The sequence below is a fragment of the Neofelis nebulosa genome, chromosome 2 (genome assembly GCF_028018385.1).
Source record: "Neofelis nebulosa isolate mNeoNeb1 chromosome 2, mNeoNeb1.pri, whole genome shotgun sequence".
In the NCBI taxonomy this organism is placed as follows: domain Eukaryota; kingdom Metazoa; phylum Chordata; class Mammalia; order Carnivora; family Felidae; genus Neofelis; species Neofelis nebulosa.
In genome coordinates this window covers 215,114,286-215,131,345 of record NC_080783.1, presented here as the reverse complement: position 1 = coordinate 215,131,345, position 17,060 = coordinate 215,114,286, and the positions used below count along the sequence as shown (strand labels likewise).

At 43.6% G+C, this 17,060-nt stretch overlaps 1 protein-coding gene across 29 annotated transcripts in view; it reads left to right on the top strand.

The window, feature by feature from the left end:
• Positions 1-3,850: 3,850 nt before the first annotated feature.
• KIF1B (kinesin family member 1B) overlaps positions 3,851-17,060 on the top strand; it is a 143,078-nt gene continuing 129,868 nt past the window's right edge. For 11 of the 29 annotated variants that reach the window (XM_058719131.1, XM_058719127.1, XM_058719125.1 and 8 more), the window contains exon 1: positions 3,867-4,187. The gene's annotated coding sequence lies outside the window, so the exon portion shown is untranslated. Of the gene's footprint in view, positions 4,188-4,448; positions 4,682-17,060 lie in introns of those variants that run through there. The other 18 variants (XM_058719147.1, XM_058719141.1, XM_058719145.1 and 15 more) reach the window with 6 other exon arrangements.

The following is a 17,060-nucleotide window of genomic DNA, read 5'->3' as shown; positions in this document are numbered from 1 at the left end:
ATGGGCAAGTCCCCACATCTCGTTCTTAAAAATTGCCGTGGATAATCTTGTCTTCGTTCTAGCATATGAATTTTTTAAATGGACACGAAATAGATTTATTATTTGAATTTTATCATCACCTTGTCAAATTCCATGAAAAATCCTGTTGGAGCATTCACTGAAATTACATTAATTCAGTTTACAGATTAAACTTGGAGAGGATTGACAATCTGATAATATATTTTTCCTGTCCAAATGTAGGACTATCTCCCTCTATTTTTAGTGACTGGATGAATTTTTATTTTCTTATTTTGATATATTTAATTTTATCTTAATTCCAGTATAATAAACATACCCTGTTACATTTCACTTCAGGTATACGGTGTAGTCATTCAGCGATCCTATACATTGCTCAGTTCTCATCACAAGAAGTGTACTCTTAATCCCATTCACCCATTTCACCCATCTCCCCACTCACCTCACCTCTGCTGGTCATTAGTTTGTTCTCTGTAGTTAAGAGTTCCTCCCTTCCTTCCTTCCTTCTTCCTTCCTTCTTATTTATTTGAGAGAGAGAGAGAGAGAGAGAGAGAGAGAGAGAGAGAGAACAAGGGTCAGAGAGAGAGGGAGAGAGAAAGAATCCCAAGCAGGCTCTGCACTGTCTGTATGGAGCCTGACTTGGGGCTCGAACCTATGAACTACGAGATCATGACCTGAGCCGAAATCAAGAGTCAGATGCTGAGCCAACCCTGCCCTCTTTCTTTTTTTTTAAAAAAGTAAACTGTACCCCTAACATAGGGCTTGAACTCATGACTCTGAGATCAAGAGTTGCATAGTATACCATCTGAGCCATCCAGGTGCCCCTGTTGGTTTTGTTTCTTAAATTCTACATATGAGTAAAATTGTATGGTATTTGTCTTTCTCTGACTGACTTATTTCACTTAGCATTATACTCTCTAGCTGCATCCATATTGTTGTAAATGGCTAGATTTCATTCTTTTTTACGGCTGAGTAATATTCCATTTGTGTGTGTGTGTGTGTGTGTGTGTGTGTATTTGTGTGTGTGTGTATGTATGTACATACATTTTATTTATTCATTCATCAGCTGATGAACACTTGGGCTGCTGTTTTAGATTTGGCTGTTATAAATAGCACTGTAATAAACAAAGGGGTATATGTATCCTTTTGAATTAGTGTTTTTGTATTCTTTGAGTAAACACCCAGCAGTGGATTTACTGGATCATATGGTAATTCTATTTTTAATTTTTGGGGAAACTCCATACTGTCTTCCACGGTGGCTGCACCAGTTTGCATTCCTACCAACAGTGCATGAGGATTCCTTTTTCTCTACATCCTCGCCAACACTTTTTGCTTCTTGTGTTTTTGATTTTAGCCATTCTGACAGTGTGAGGTAATATCTAATTGTGGTGTTGATTTGCATTTCCCTGATGATGAATGATGTTGAGCATCTTTTCATGTGTCTGTTGGCTATCTTTATGTCTTTTTTTTTTTAAAGATTTTACTTTTTGGGGCGCCTGGGTGGCTCAGTCGGTTAAGCGGCCGACTTCGGCTCAGGTCATGATCTCGCGGTCAGTGAGTTCGAGCCCCGCGTCGGGCTCTGTGCTGACCGCTCAGAGCCTGGAGCCTGTTTCAGATTCTGTGTCTCCCTCTCTCTGACCTTTCCCCCGTTCATGCTCTGTCTCTCTCTGTCTCAAAAATAAATAAACGTTAAAAAAAAAAAAAAGAATCAGATGCTGAACCAACTGAGTCATCCAGTACTCAGGCTTCCTTCCTTCCTTTTTCTCTTTCTTTCTTTCATTCATTCTTTTCTTCTTTCTTTTCTTTCTTCCTTCCTTTTATTCCTTCCTTCCTTCATTTTCCTTCTCTTTTCTTTTCTTTTTTTAAGGCAAACTCTAGCCCTAACACAGGGCTTGAACTCATAACCCCAAAATCAAGAGTTGCATACTCTACTGACTGAGCCACCCAGGCGCCCCATTAATAGATCTTTTGATGTTGTTCTTTTTACATTCTAGGGACAACCCAGTGGGGCCATGGCTAAATTCAATTTTCTAGAACTTGACAGTTTTTAAAAGGTACTTTTGTACAAAATCTGTAATCTGAGAAATTGAATGGCTCTGCAGAGTGACTTCATCTATCCAAGGAGAAAAAGGCTGATGCAGCGCCGGCTGTTTTGGCCTTGAAACCTAGAACAGCCTTCCCTGCCTCTATTGACCCTTCTCAGTGTGTTTTGCTTAATTTCAGTGCTGATGGCCACCACATTCCCTTCACCAGGTTTTAGATTCTTTTTAGATTGAGCTCCATTGAGAGCTCAGACAAGATTAACTACTGTCCAGGTATTTGTAACTCTCCATGGTACTTATCATAGTACTTACACAAAGAGCTCCAAACAAGGAAAAAGTTGGTGTCTGCTGATGAACTGATGAACTTCTGTTCATTAGCCCATTGGAATTTCATTTTTCTTCTGGCTTTCAGGAAGCTAAGAGCTGAGTTTTGTGCTCAGCGGTGGCACATTCCCTGACTCTGCTTTTTAACATTACTTTTCTTTCGATGCACCCGGCTTATTCATACAGGCTTTTATTGTTGTTTTTTTTTTTAATTATTAACTTTACTCCTATGTTAATGTTATAAAGATTTATTGCTTTTATACTTCCAGGGAAGTTATGTCAAATCCTTTTGCAGGTAGGTGGAGCTGAAATTCTAAATAAAATGAGAAACGTTCAATAAATGTTGACTGGATAGAGAGTATGAGGACTTTAGTGGGGATGGGGATTTTCCAAAATCATTAGCGTAGGGAATTAATTTCGGTGTTTTCGTGTCTGCTTATAAGTAAGGCTTTGTACATCCAAAACTGTATTGAATTCAGGGTGAAAATCCTATTTTACTTTCATTGTCTGTTAGTAAATAGGAAAGCATTTCACAACCTAATAAAATAATAGTGCTTGGCATGATAATTGCACATATATGCTGATGACTATTGTATTTCATTAAGTACTGAATTGGACCACTCACGAACAGTTGTGGGCTTTGCCTTTTGAGCTGAATCTAAATCTGATTTTTAAAAAAATCGCTACTAGACTGTTCGTGTTGTCCGGGTTGCTGAATTCCAACAACCCCCCTCTTCAAGGGCATCTCCCAGAGGGGAGTTCGGGTCATTAGCTCAGAGACGATACAAAGCATTTTGTTCCTTTACTCACGGCCCTTACGCGGTCTCCCAAGGAGACGAGTGGAATGCCCACTAAGTCATGCTTTTCCATTACTCATTCCGCCTTTTCTCCCAAGGTGGCGTGTGGGAGGTGTTGTGATCGGGCTCGATAAGAATAGGCCGGAAAGCTTGCTGCGGGATAATACACTCATCCCCTTGCGTGTTTCAATTCCGACTGCGCCGTGCTCGGTGGCTTCAACGTGTGAGCAGCTTTCGAAACGGACAATGACTGCACACTCGGCTGCCTCCCATATGCATCTCAGCCCCTCCGAAGGCGTCGGGTCCCCACAGTCCCGCCCCGCCCCACTTGGCCAAGCTTTGTTCAAGGTGGATCATCAGGTGGGCCGGGCGCGACTGCTGCCGACTAACGTCCTTCGCGGGTCAACCGGGAGGGGACTCTGGGCGCCGGCCTCCCCAACCCCGCAAGCCCAGTAGCCCCGCACCCCCGCCGGCTCCCGGGCCACCAGGAGGCGCCCCGGCATCTCCGCAGCTCCTCGCCCCAACCTCTCTCCGGCTCACCCTGCGATTGGCCGGCAGTCTCGAGCTCTAAGCTCCGATTGGCTGTCCCCCGCGTCAATCGCGGACGTCGGGGCGGGCCGAGGTGACGAGCGGTGGCCGGGCTCGGGGCGGTGTCCGGCGCGGGCGGCCGCGGGCGGAGCTTCGCGAGGACCGACGCGGGTCAGTCAGACGGCGGCAGCCCTGGGAGGCGCCAGCGCGAGTCCGAGCCGCTCCCCGTCCGCTGCGGCCGCCACCGCCGGCTCCGTCGCCGCCGCGCCCCGGCGTCCCGTGTTCTCGCCCTCCCCGCGCCGCGGCCCTCGATGCGGCGCCGGGCCGCTGCGTGATGGGGCTGCGGAGCGGTGCCCTGCGGCTCGCGGCGGCCGCTGCTCGCGCTGAGGCGCTTCGGTGCCGGGCCCCCCGCGCCCCCGCGCGCCGTGTCGCCTGCTGACCCGGCCCGCCCGTCCGCCCGTCGGTCCGTAGCGCGGCTGAGGTAAGGCGGGGGGCGGGCAGCGGCTGGCTCGCCGCCGCCGGGCTGGGGAGGGGGCCGCCCGGGGGGGAGGGGCGGGCCGGGACCGGGCGGGGTCTGAGCGGAGGAAGGGCCGGGCGGGGCGGGAGCCGCGCCGCCCCAGCGGGGCGCGGACTGGGGTGGGGTGGGGTGGGGCGGGGGGCCCTCCCTGGGCCGGCGAGCCCCCGGGCTCGGGTCCAGCGGCCTGCTGGGTCCCCCGCAGTGACCCGCACCTTCCCTCCGCTTCCCCTGAGCTGCCGGGCCCCGGCTGTGCCCGGCGGTCAGCCTGCCCGCCGCCGCGGGTCTGTTTTGCCTGCGCTCTCTGCGCACACTGCAGCTCCGCGGAGCGGGCGCTGCTCGGCCTGGAAGCCCCTCCGGTCTCGTTTCCCCCATCCCCTCTCCCCTCTCCCCTCTCCCCCGTCAGGGTTGGCATCGGGGCTGACACTGGGACTGTGGTTGTGCCCCTTTGCCAGATGGAGGTAGGAAGGGGCTCGGCGAGGCGGAGGGTGGGGGTGGGGGGGCGCCGAGGGCGCGAGGACTGGCGAGAGGAGCGCGGTGGAAGGGAGGGGGCGTGCGGGATGCTGGCCAGCCGCGAGGAAGGCTGCTGTGGTCTCGGCGTCGAGCAGCAGCTCGGGATTACTCTGGCAGCCATATTGGGAGGATGATCTGACAAATCCTCCAGTAGCCAAGTCCGGTTGCTGGAAGGCACCGAGTGACAGCCCTGGCAGCTCTCAGGGTGACTGGCCGCACCAGAAGCCGAGCCGTGGGGGTTGGGAGCCTGCTCGAGCAAGCTAGTCATTGTTCGTGCAACACAGCGCATTCCGGCCCTAAAACCGGACCTGAGCTCCCCAGATCACTTTTTCTCCGTGGTGAATTGCTACGTGAGCTTCTATGGTAAAGTGCCTTCAAGATGCCCTTCTTGTTGGGGTGAAATACCGTGTCTGCGTATTCATCTTGTATGGCCCGTGCTGTGGCCATGGAGGCCTGGTGGTGATGCCTTACATGCACACGGGCACATCTGAGGATCGCTAAGGCCAGTTTTCCCGTCTGGAGGCTTCCAGTTAGTGTTAATTGCATTGCAGGGATGGATTTCTCAGAGTAGCTCACCACGCAGAGGTTTAGTAAGCCGGAATATTCTCATAGTGAGAGAGGCGTGCAGCAGTATTTCTGACGATGCACGTTGTCACCTTTGTGGAATCTGGAGGTAGCTGAAATTAGATTGTCAACAGATCCCTTGCTCGCCTATCTCTTACTGTTCTAGGCAGCTGTTGTGCGACACTGAATATGTTGCTTTGTGTCCTAGATGGGTCTGTCTGAGGCCTAGGGAAGTACGGTCATTGGATTTGAATAGCTCTTAAGTGATATCATGGTGGATATTTTATTTAAAGGCTGGCATTTTGTCGGCTTAGCTTAGTCATAATAAAATCTTAGCTTGTGTTCTCTTAAGTGAGGTGGTGCTTTCTAATTAACTTGGTGTGGCTGTTGGATTGTGAGGCAAGCGGAGTTCACTTGCCGTGTGAGGGTAGAGTATAAGGATTGTACACACCTCGGGATTGTGAAACAGATCCGGAAATGATCAGTGATGGAACTTAGTGTGAGACTGTCGGTCTGTCTCCTACATGCTCAGTGTGGACAGGACCTGGAGAGTGCCATGCCTGTCTTCTTGGTGCCCTTTGCTTTCAAACTCTATTTCTTGTGGAACAAATTCCTGTAAACTTCTCAAGTTGAACTCTCTAAAAATTTTCAGATAGGGTTTTCTAAGAAAAGCCTTAATACTTTATTTTTCTGCTTTTACTGTTAAGCTTTTCTTGTAGAACTTAGTTGAATCAAAAATGGCGTCAATAGAAGCTAGTGCTTTTTTTTGTATTACTTTAACTTGAGAGAAATACAGAATGTTTGTTTTAAAATTCCATGCCCCAATTAAGAACTGTTTCTAAGTTAAACAATTTTTACAGTTACTCTATTAGTACAAAAGATCTGAAGAATTGTGGTTCAATATAATTTCAGCATTTAATAAAATCAGACCTGATTGTGAATCTGATTTGGAGGCAGAATTTTATGAATCTGTGCAGCTCTGCTCTGATGAATGTTTTCCCAAAATTTATCCAATTAAGTACAGCTTCGAAGGCTTTAAACAGACCACTTTTCTTTTCAAGACCAGATATGAATGCAGCTTTCCTTTTTTCTCTTTGCTCTTTCCCACTTTGAATTTGTGCAGGGAATAAACTCTCAAGAAGAGTGCCAACAGAGTCTCTCCAAGACCAAGGCTTTCTAGCCCAGTTCCCTGCTAAGGGCTTGTTCTGGGTACAAAGTAAAGGATGACAATAGGCCCCTGCTTCCTAGTTTGTAAACTCCTTCCCAGGCTGCTAATCACAGCAGGTCTTTTCCAGGAGTTAAGCATATCCTTTTGATCTTGTAAACTGATATGATATAATTTTACAAGGCTCTGAAGTGAAACTCTAGCCTGTCTATTTCATGTAGTTTTCTCTTTGAAAGATGGCCTTGTTGAAACAGAAACTGGTGAATCTCTGGAGTTCATAAAAGTATGGATAAATACATACTTCCAGAACTTTTCTTTGTGCAGCTCCTTGGAATAGAAGATGAACGAAGCAGATGTGCCAGTGGCAAGGAAAACCTTGCAAAAGAGTCCTTGGGCTTCTCTTTGAGGTGGACTTTTTGGTTAATGGCCCATTGATTCATTTATGCTCACTTTTATGACATTCATTACCAGTTTATTGACAGTGCATGTAGAGATTTAGTTCTTTACCCTCAAGGAACTTCTGTTTGTATACAGGCATGGTAGGATAAAGTTAACTCCCAACTCTTTTACGTTTTAGTACAATTTAATGTACCACTGCTCATACCATGATGGCTTCCGTGGTTTTTATAGTCAGAGCCTTTTCCCTTTTGTATTGTCATATAATACTTCTCTAGTACTCAATTGGTACTTTTATGATTGCTTTGTGTTTGTATATGTGTTTGAAGCCAAAAGATCGTAAACGATGGATTAAAAAAATTTTTTTGATATTTAATACCACATTGTCTATGCCAAAGCGTATCATTCAACTGTACCATCATCTGCCATTGCTCTGTTTGATATCATTGATACTTGGATTAGTTCTCCCTTCCATCCGAATTTCTGACATCATCCTGGCAGATGTCAATGACTGTACAAACAGTAACAACAACAATATTGACAAAATAGCTTACTCTCATTGAGCTCTTTCTAATGTGCCAGGCTCTTTTCCAAGCACTTTGCATTATTCACTAATCCTTGTTTTAAAAAAAATTTTTTTAAAGTTTACTTATTTTGAAAGAGACAGAGACAGCGTGAGTGGGGATGGGCAGAGAGAGAGAGAGAATCCCCAGTAGCTCCACGTTGTCAGCACAGAGCCCGATTTGGGGCTGAAACTCACAAAACCATGAGATCATGAGCTTAACCGACTGAGCCGCGCAGGCGCCCCTCTATTTTAATCCTTGTAACAACCATACGAAACAGATACTATGACTCCCATTTTACAGATGAAGAAACAGGCTAAGTGACTCTCCCACCCCGAGTCATTAGAAATACCTAACGGCTATACTGAAGTTCTGTAACTAACTACCTTTAACTGTAAAATTCCTTGACTTCAGCTCAAGCAAACGTTGGCTTCATGCTCCCATGTTCCCATAACTCACTGTTGTGGCCACATCTTCTTCACTTATCGTAGCCTTCAGGTTTGTCTTCAGATCTCAGATTGGCCTGCGGCTCCGGATGAAGTTCTGATCACTTACAGCTCTCACTTCTATCGTCTTTTTCTGTGTGCTCTTGTACCTCAAGTCTCCTGGTGCAGCAGCCTCTTCCAGCTTTTCCTTCCGCGTGACTTGTGGGGTGCATTGCTCTAGCTATTTTCTGACTGGCACTTGCAGTTTCTAATTCATTATTCTGCAAGACCCATTATGCACATGCCAGCCTTGCATCAGTCTTCCCATCCGTACCTTCTGTTTTCAGTCTGCCAGGGAGAAATCTCACAGTGCTAGGGGGTAGTGCCACGATTAATGCGGAATCTTAGGTCTCCTCCGAACCTGTCTTTGGTGCCGAAGTAATTCTGGTCAGCTCCCTCCCCTGTCTTCCACAGTGACTTTTCTAACATTTTGACTGCCTTACTCAAGCCTCCCCACTGCCCCATGTTTGGCATAAAACCTTACCTGCCACCTCATAGGGAAAAGAAGGCATGATCTCCCCCACCCCTTCTTCCCTTTCCTCTACTTACAGAATTCTCTGCCTTCTTTCTTACCTTCTTTCCTCAAGTGTCGTGAGGAGTTACTCCCCCTGACTTAGCTAATCCCTCAGCCTGTGTTCTGGATATTAGCACTGCCTTGTAATCTTAGGGACTTGCCGTATTGTATTGGTTACTCCTTTCCCCTTTTGCAGTTTCTCCACAGTCCCACCTTAGGGCCTTTGCTCGGACCTAGAGTGCTCTTCCCTGAACGCTGCTTGGCTAACTCCTTCACCTCCTTCAAGTCTTTGCTTACACCTCATCACCTCAACAGGCCCAACCTGACCTCATTTATGCACCTGCACAGCGTTCCTCCCCACCAGACACCTGCCTCTGCTGTACTTTTCCCTCCCTGGTAATGCTTATGATCATGTAGCATTCTGTATAAATTATTATTTTAGTGTCCCCCCCCTTCCCCTCCTAGGATGTAAGCTCCTCCATGGCAAGAATGTTTATCTGTTTCATTCATTGATTTATCCCAGACTCCTAGAAATGCCTGTCACAGGCACCTAGGCACATAGTAAATAGCTGTTGAATAAAGCATACAAACATGCAGATCTTTCCTAATAAAAAAAGGGAAGCAGGGGAGAAAAATCCTTCCTTCATTCGTGTTTCCTCCTAGCTGTTACTCTCCTGTCGAGTTCTGGAAGCAAGGAGGATACTTGTATCCACTTTCTAGCTTCCTAATTACTCCCCAGCCCACCACAGACTGGCTTCAGTGGCCCTCACTTTGCTGACACCTGCTCTTGCTCTGGCTTCCAGCCCTTTACTGCCAAAACCAGGGGACACACTTCATGCCTTCACAGTACTGGAAGTTCACACTCCCTCCTTAATTGAGCTTTTGTCTGCTTCTATTTGGTGGATCTGGTTTCAGATCTTGGCCTGCTTTTCTGGCCACTCAACACTGTTTTCAAATTCATTCAACACAAATTTTTGTATAATTTTTAAAGGCTTCTGTTTTTAGGAACTAGAATTTTGACATAACATATTTCTGATGTTAAATAGCAGAATAGGTTTATTGCCGGAATGTTTTATTTGTTTACAGTTTGTACCACTTACCGCTTCTAAAAAGGATTTGAGTAGCCTACCACAAGTACCATAAATACAGAGGGGCTGTTAAAGTATAGATAAAAAACAAAACTTTGTGTAACAGGAGGAAAAACTAAATAAACACATTACAGCAATTTATGTAATGTGGTTATTATAGTTTAATTTTGAAACTTTTAGAAGTCAAGGGAAAAAGGGAAAGGTAAATTATACACACATATAATGGCTATATATAATGGTTCATAAAGAGAAACTTTTTTTCAATAAATTTGAATATTATTGTAAGAGAAAGGTGTTATAGACATACTGATATATACATATGTTATATACATACACTAAGAGGTTTTTTTTTAATTTTTTAATGTTTATTTATTTTTGAAGGAGAGAGACAGAGTGTGAGTGGGGGGGGGGGGGATGCAGAGAGAGAGGGAGACACAGAATCTGAAGCAGGCTCCAGGCTCTGAGCTGTCAGCACAGAGCCTGATGCGGGGGCTCGAACCCACAAACCACGAGATCATGACCTGAGCCAAAGTCGGACGCTCAACTGACTGAGCCACCCAGGCACCCCATTTTTTATAATTTTTTAAAGTTTATGTTTTTATTTTGAGAGAGACAAAGACAGTGTGAGCAGGGGAAGGGCAGAGAGAGAGACAGAGGGAGAGAGAGGATCCCAAGTAGGCTCTGCACGGTCAGCACAGAGCCTGACGCGCGGCTCAAACCCACGAAACTGTGAGATCATGACCTGAGCTGAAACCGGGAGTCAGACGCTTAACTAACTGAGGCACCCAGACACCCCCACACTCGGTGTTTTTAACAGGTCTTTAAATAAAAGGAAAAGATGTTTTTCAAGGACCTTTTTAAAAAAAGTAATCCAACTTGCTTTTCAAACTGCGAATACATCAAAATATAACCAGTCTTTTTTTATGAAGGCTATGACTAATATGGTTCAGATATATAACTTTATATAGAGATAAATCAGAGCAGAAAACTCATTATTTAACCCTTGTGAGAGTTTGGAATACTTGTATTCTGTGTTGTCATCTAAATGAAAACATATCTATTAAACTTTCGGTGCTGGTTTATCAAGATTGGCATATTATCAACACACGGAAAAGTCTGACCTGCATTCTTGCCCAGGTAGTAAGCTACCTCCCGGGCAGGTAGCTGCAGAGGTGTGGTCAGGGCAGATTTCAGAAGGAGGGAACCTTGACTCATACCAAATTTGAATTAACCTCTGATTGAAACTTACCATTTCTATACTATGACCCAGCTGAGTTGACTTTAGCCTGGACATTGCCAGGAGGAGGTGTTGTCTGTCATTCACTTTGACAATAGAAGAGCTTCAGTGGAATGTTGAAATTTAAGTGGCAGAATTCCCAGCAGATCTGCCAAAATAAAATTATGAGATGTAGCTTCAGGTATTAGAACGAACTGACTTACTAGAGTTTAGTATTAACTGTCCTTTTAAAGAAAAAAGAAAAAACATCACTGTCATTTGGAATACTTTATTTTAAGCCACAAGAGCTGTTGTCTCTTATTTATTTTTTATTTATTTATGAGAGTGCACATGTATGTGCAGAGTGGGGAGGGGCAGAGGGAGAGAGAGAATCTTAAGCAGGCTCTATGCTCAATACAGAGCCTAAAGGGGGCTCTATCTCACTACTGTGAGATCATGACCTGAGCCAAAATCAACAGTCAGACACTTAGCCAACTGAGCCACCCAGCCACTCCTATTTATTTTTATTTTTAAGTAAGCTCTGTGCCCAACATGGGGCTCAAGCTCCTGACCCCAAGATCAAGAGTCACATGCTCTACCAACTGAGCCAGCGCCTAGGAACTGTTGTCTCTTGATGCACCTCTTGGTTTATGAATAAAATCATGTTACGAGTGAAGGGCACCTGGGTGGCTCAGTTGGCTAGATGTCTGACTTTGGCTCAGGTCACGATCTCATGGTTTGTGGGTTTGAGCCCCACGTTGGGCTCTGTGCTGACAGCTCAGAGCCTGGAGCCTGCTTCAGATTCTCTGTCTCCTGTCTCTCTCTGTCCCTCCCCTGCTCATGCTCTGTCTCTCTCTGTCCCTCAAAAATAAATGAAAACATTTTAAAAAAATCATGTTACGAGTGGAAAGGAGGATCCTAGATTTCTTAATTGCAGTGACAAATAATGAGTTTTCTGCTCAGATTTATCTTTATATAAACTTATATATCTGAACCATATTAGTCATATCCTTCATAAAAAAAGACTGGTTATATTTTAATGTTGTATTCTCAGTTTGAAAAGCGGGTTGGATTACTTTTTTAAAAAATGTCCTTGAAAAACATCTTTTCCTTTTATTTAAAACTGCAGTGACAGTTTTAAAACTGCATTTTAAAACTTACTTTAGATAGCTGTTAAAAGAAAACAGTTGGGGAGCCTGGGTGAGCTGGTTTAACCCCATTTGAGATTGAAAATCTGATCTGTCAGGAGACTTTCTGTGCAGTCTGATTCTTGGCACTGGGTTAGAGTGCAGAAAGAGGCTTTTCCAACATGTGATTCGTTTTGAGTTTTCACAGCTTGGCTCATGGCTGCTTTTTGTTTATAGAGTCAAAGACCAAGAATAGACAGGTAACTCATACACATACAAAAATTCTTACCTTTTGGTGGGCCATTTTATCAGTATAGCCGTGATCAGGGACACAGAGTATTGGATCCTAAAATCTGTTTGGTTCTCATGGAAAGTGTTGGATTGAGAGATGTGAAACTTATAATAATGAAGTTTTCATAGAGTCTCAAAATGGTCTCATTAGCTGCTGATGCTTACTTTTGGGTACCCACTCATTCTTCAAGTTATAATTCATTCTTGAAACCATAATTCAGTGGAAAAGATGATCTTTGAAATAGAGTGCTTATTGTTGTTGTAAATCTGCTGCTATATAGCAAATTGTGTGAATATTGAATTTGAAAAACTAAATTTCTTATTTAAATTCTATTTTCAGTTGTGATATATATGTATTGAATAATGTGTCTGTGTAGGAGAGTTAAGTGAAATACTGATTGCAACATCGGGCAGAATGGAATAAGTAGAAAAATGGAAGAATCAACACAACATTTCTAAGGAGCAAAGAGAAAGAAGGTATCACTTTTGGCTCAAAAAGGGGCACGTTAAGGAATATATGACTTAATGCTTTTTGCTTTATGGTGACATTTGACCTTCTCCTGGAAAGACGTGGATGTAACAGGTTGAAAAGGGGGATTGGGCTTCCAGGAATTGCGTGTTTGGTGTGGTAAGAGGGTGCTTGGTGGGGAAGAAGGCTTGAAGCTGGGCAGTGAAAATGGTGACTGGGGAAGCAGGTTGGATTGCGGAGGCCCTTGGATTTTTAGGGTGTGTTCTGAGGCCACGGAAACCAGTGGAAGGTTTTTAAAGAGAGGAAATGGCATGAACTGACTTATATGTTGGGGATATAATCTTCGCTGTGTTCTATAGAAAAGGGATACTACAAAAACAGACCAACCAAACGCTAGTTGTATTTTGTTCCTGTTTACTCACTTTGCTGAATGGTTAATTTGAAAATTAGTCTTCTTAGGCTCTTAATACTCCGGGGAACCTCTGAGGGCAAGTTCAGTTGCACAAGATCAAAGTTAAGCAATTGGGCAAAATTCAGAAAAATTCAAATAACTTAGACCTAACTGTTTTATTTTCCCTTTATTGTTAGCGAATGCTTCTGGAATTTTTGCTCCATTCCGCTTTCCTGATGCTTCTAATTGTGTGTCATAGGAAGGAAAACAGGTCAGAGGCACAGTCTAGAGCTGAGGCTGTGTAAGTGATTTAGAGTATGTGATGGTCTTTCCTGTCTTTCTTCCTTTGGCTGTTCAAAGCTTGGAAAATGTATTTTTATGCTAAATTTAAGAAGTATTGTTTTCTTGTAACCTCCTGAAAGTATTCTGTAATAATTGTTTCTCATTGGAATTTAAACCTGATTTCAGATTTATGTAATTGGTAATATTTCTTTAACAGCCTGGGAATTTTGAAGCTGTGATTCTTTGATGTAATTCTACTATAAAAGAGATACTGTTTATAGTAGTAGGGAAGTAACAAAGTAACACTTTCTATAGTCCATTTAACTATAGTTTCCTATTATTATGTAAAATTTTGACTCGCTTGTGAAGATGGTTGCAGTTTTACCTCAAGACAATTAAATCAGAAACAAAATACATATTTAGGTTCAAATTGTTTGGGAAAAGTAATTTTGTTATTTATTTGAGGGGGAAGGTTTTTTTGTTTTTATTTTTGTTTATTATTTTTTTTTGAGAGAGAAGGCACAAGTGAGCTAGGGGCAGAGAGAGAGAGAGAGAAAATCCCAGGAGGGGCAGAGAGACAGAGGGAGAGAGAAGCAGGGCTCACCCAACAGGAGACTCAAACTCACGAACCGTGAGATCATGGCCGGAGCCAAAGTCAGATGCCTAATGATTGAGCCACCCAGGCACCCAGAGGGAAAAGCAATTTTAAAATGTACTTATCACTTCCAAAAAAGAATGACTTAACACTTCAATTAGGAAAGAATTTGAAATTAATTTTATCCTTTTTCCTTCTGATCAAATACCTGTTTCTATTTTGGAACAACTTACGGTTTTTATTAATGCCCTTCAAGCATCAGTCCGTTGATACAATAACTAGGAATTCAACCAAAATATTTTAACTACTGTATTCAAGCCCCCGTAGCTAGGGGATTAGAAACATGACTAAAATTCTGTTCTTGTCCACAAGGAGCTTAACATTTACAGTAGAGATAAGAAAAGTAAATAGCTTACTTGCCCTAGGTAAGGCCAGTGACTTGAGTAGTATTAAATGGAGAAGCAGTAGCATTTGGTTTGGGAGGTAGGGAGATTCTATGAAGGCTTTAGAGATAGGTGGCATAGAAGAAGATCCTAGAAGAATAAATTGGATTGGTGGAGGAAGAAGGTCACAGTGGGTAGAAGGAACGTTGGAGATACTTTCAGGAAGCCCTCTGGTGAGTGGTTGTTAAGGAATGTGGATGGAAGGCAGTGTTTTGTGGGTTTGTAAAAGTAGGTGGTTTATGTCGCAGAACACATTGAATGCAGTGTGGGAGGTTCAGCCGTTGTTTGGTAGACAGTGGGGACACTTTGAGGATTTTTAAGTGGACGCTGATATGAACAGACCTGTGCTTCAGGAAGGCCAGTTTGGCCGTGTTGCTTGGTTATGGATGGAGTAGATGAAAGTGGCAATATTGTGTAGTCGAATGGGGGTGGAAGGAAGAAAGAGAGAAGGTGGCGAAAGTGAACCATCTTGGGTGAGAAATACCGAAAATCTAAAAGGGATGGTAGCGGTGGAAATGGAGAGATTTTCTAGGTAAAAGCTATGTGATTTGGCAGTTGATTCGATGGACGGGAGAAATAAGCAGATATTAGAGACGTTAGTATTTCGCTTCCTGGTGACAAATCCATAGCTCTTTATATCTAAATCCGCACAAGGAGATTCATTCTTTGTTGTCTGTAAATCAGTCGGCAGCATTCGGTACTTGGTAGGCTTTGGGTAGAATACAAAAGAAGGAAGTTTTGTTTTTTTAATTGAAATAGCGACAGTATTCAGTAATGGTGGACATTTTGGCAAACCTGTTTCTTGTATCTTCCCCTAATAAATTTCTTAACATCATCAGATACTGAGTCTATGTTCAGGCTATTATGATTATCTAAGAAATGTGTTTTTGCAGATTTTCTTGATTAAAAAAATCATCGCACTTATCTTATAACTAACACAAGTTCCTTTTATTACCTCTGCATGTTATTTATCTGAACATACTGGGTGACTTGACGTGTAGATTTTTCTATGTTCTGGTTTTCTCTGATTGTACCTTTTAGGTGTCATTTACATTTTTTATTTGCTCTTCTAGGTGGTTAGAGCTGAGGCTTCATCTCTTGTTTTGTTTTGTTTTTTAAAGGGGGTGGGATAAGAATACTTACTAGGTGGTGCTGTGTATAGCATGCATGGAAGCATAGACCACCCAGGTGTCCCCCCTTTAGTGACACTAGGACTGATTATTTGGTTCAGATAGCGTCAGCCTAATCCAAGCAATACAGCGTGTCCACATTGGGGCGCCTGCGGGGCTCAGTTGGTTAAGCATCTGACTCTTGATTTTGGCTTAGGTCATGATCTCAGGGTTCGTGAGATTGAACCCCATGTCGGGCTCTGCACTGATGGCACAGAGGCTGCTTGGGATTCTCTCTCTTCCTTCTCTCTCTCTCTTTCTCTCTTTCTTTCCCTCTCTCTCCCTCCCTCTCCCTCTGTCTGCCTCTCCCCTGTGCACACTCATGCTCTCTCCTTTAAAATAAATAAAAGAAAAATGTTCCCACATCAACCAACCTTTTTTCATCTATGGCTTTTGTGTGTGTGTGTGTGTGTGTGTGTGTGTGTGTGTGTGTGTGTGGCTAGTGACTGTTGTTGCAGAGAACTTTTATATCAGTAGGGTTGGAAACATGTGACATTCCAATTCTGTCACCTCTTCTGCGTTTATTAGCTGGACTTTTGTGTGTGTGTGTGTGAGAAGAGCTAGCCCTCACCAACCATTTGGCCGTCGTGGACTATAGTTTATACAGGATATACAGGCTAGGTGTATGCTCAATTATTTTATTTGCCAGTTTTAAGAATGAGTTTTTTTTTCTTTTTTAAGTATCATTATGAACTCATGAATTTGTTTATTTTTAAATGTTTTATTTTATTTTTGAGAGAGAGACAGAGACAGAGCATGAACGGAGACCCAGAATCCGAAGCAGGCTCCAGGCTGGGTGGTCGGCTCTGGCTGTGAGATCATGACCTGAGCCGAAGCTGGACGCTTAACTGACTGACTGAGCCACCCAAGTGCCCCTCAACTCGTGAATTTATATATTTGATGTTTTTCAGTCCACTTGTGGTTTTCATGAATGCATTTTAATGCTTTAAGTATTCCATCTTGGGGAGTGCCTTTGAATTGGCTCTGGTGCGCTTTTGCCTTGACTCTGTTCATCTTTGATAGGCTTCCTGCTTGTGATCACACTAAAATGTCCCAGGATCATCTTGAAATTTCTTGACCAGACTTGGAATTAGCCATTTTTTCAAGAAGCCCGAGTTCAAAGAGTTTTTTTGAAGCAATAGGAGTTTCACTTTGGGAATCTATTAAAGAACAATACAAGATAGAATACAGTCACATAAAATGATAGCAGGGTTCTCATAATGTGTTTGGGGCTGTAAGTGCTGTTGGAAATACCAGTGATTCCTGCAATGTTTGGATAGTCATTTTGGAAGAAGTAAGACAGGAGCTGGGCATCAAATAGGAGAAAAATTAAAATTGTAGGGGAGAAATTGTTCACAAGTGTGAAAGAGCCTGTGTGTGGGATAGTAACGGAGCTTGACTAGAACACAGAGTACCTTGACTTTGGTCTTGGTATTGTAAGCACTGGGAATAAGAGAAGATTCTTGAGTTTGAAAGTGAAATGGACAGTCATGCTTTAGAAAGGTTAATATTGCAGCAAGGTTAAGCAGTTGCGTACTGCAGGGTTCTCAGCTGGAGATTTGCAACATA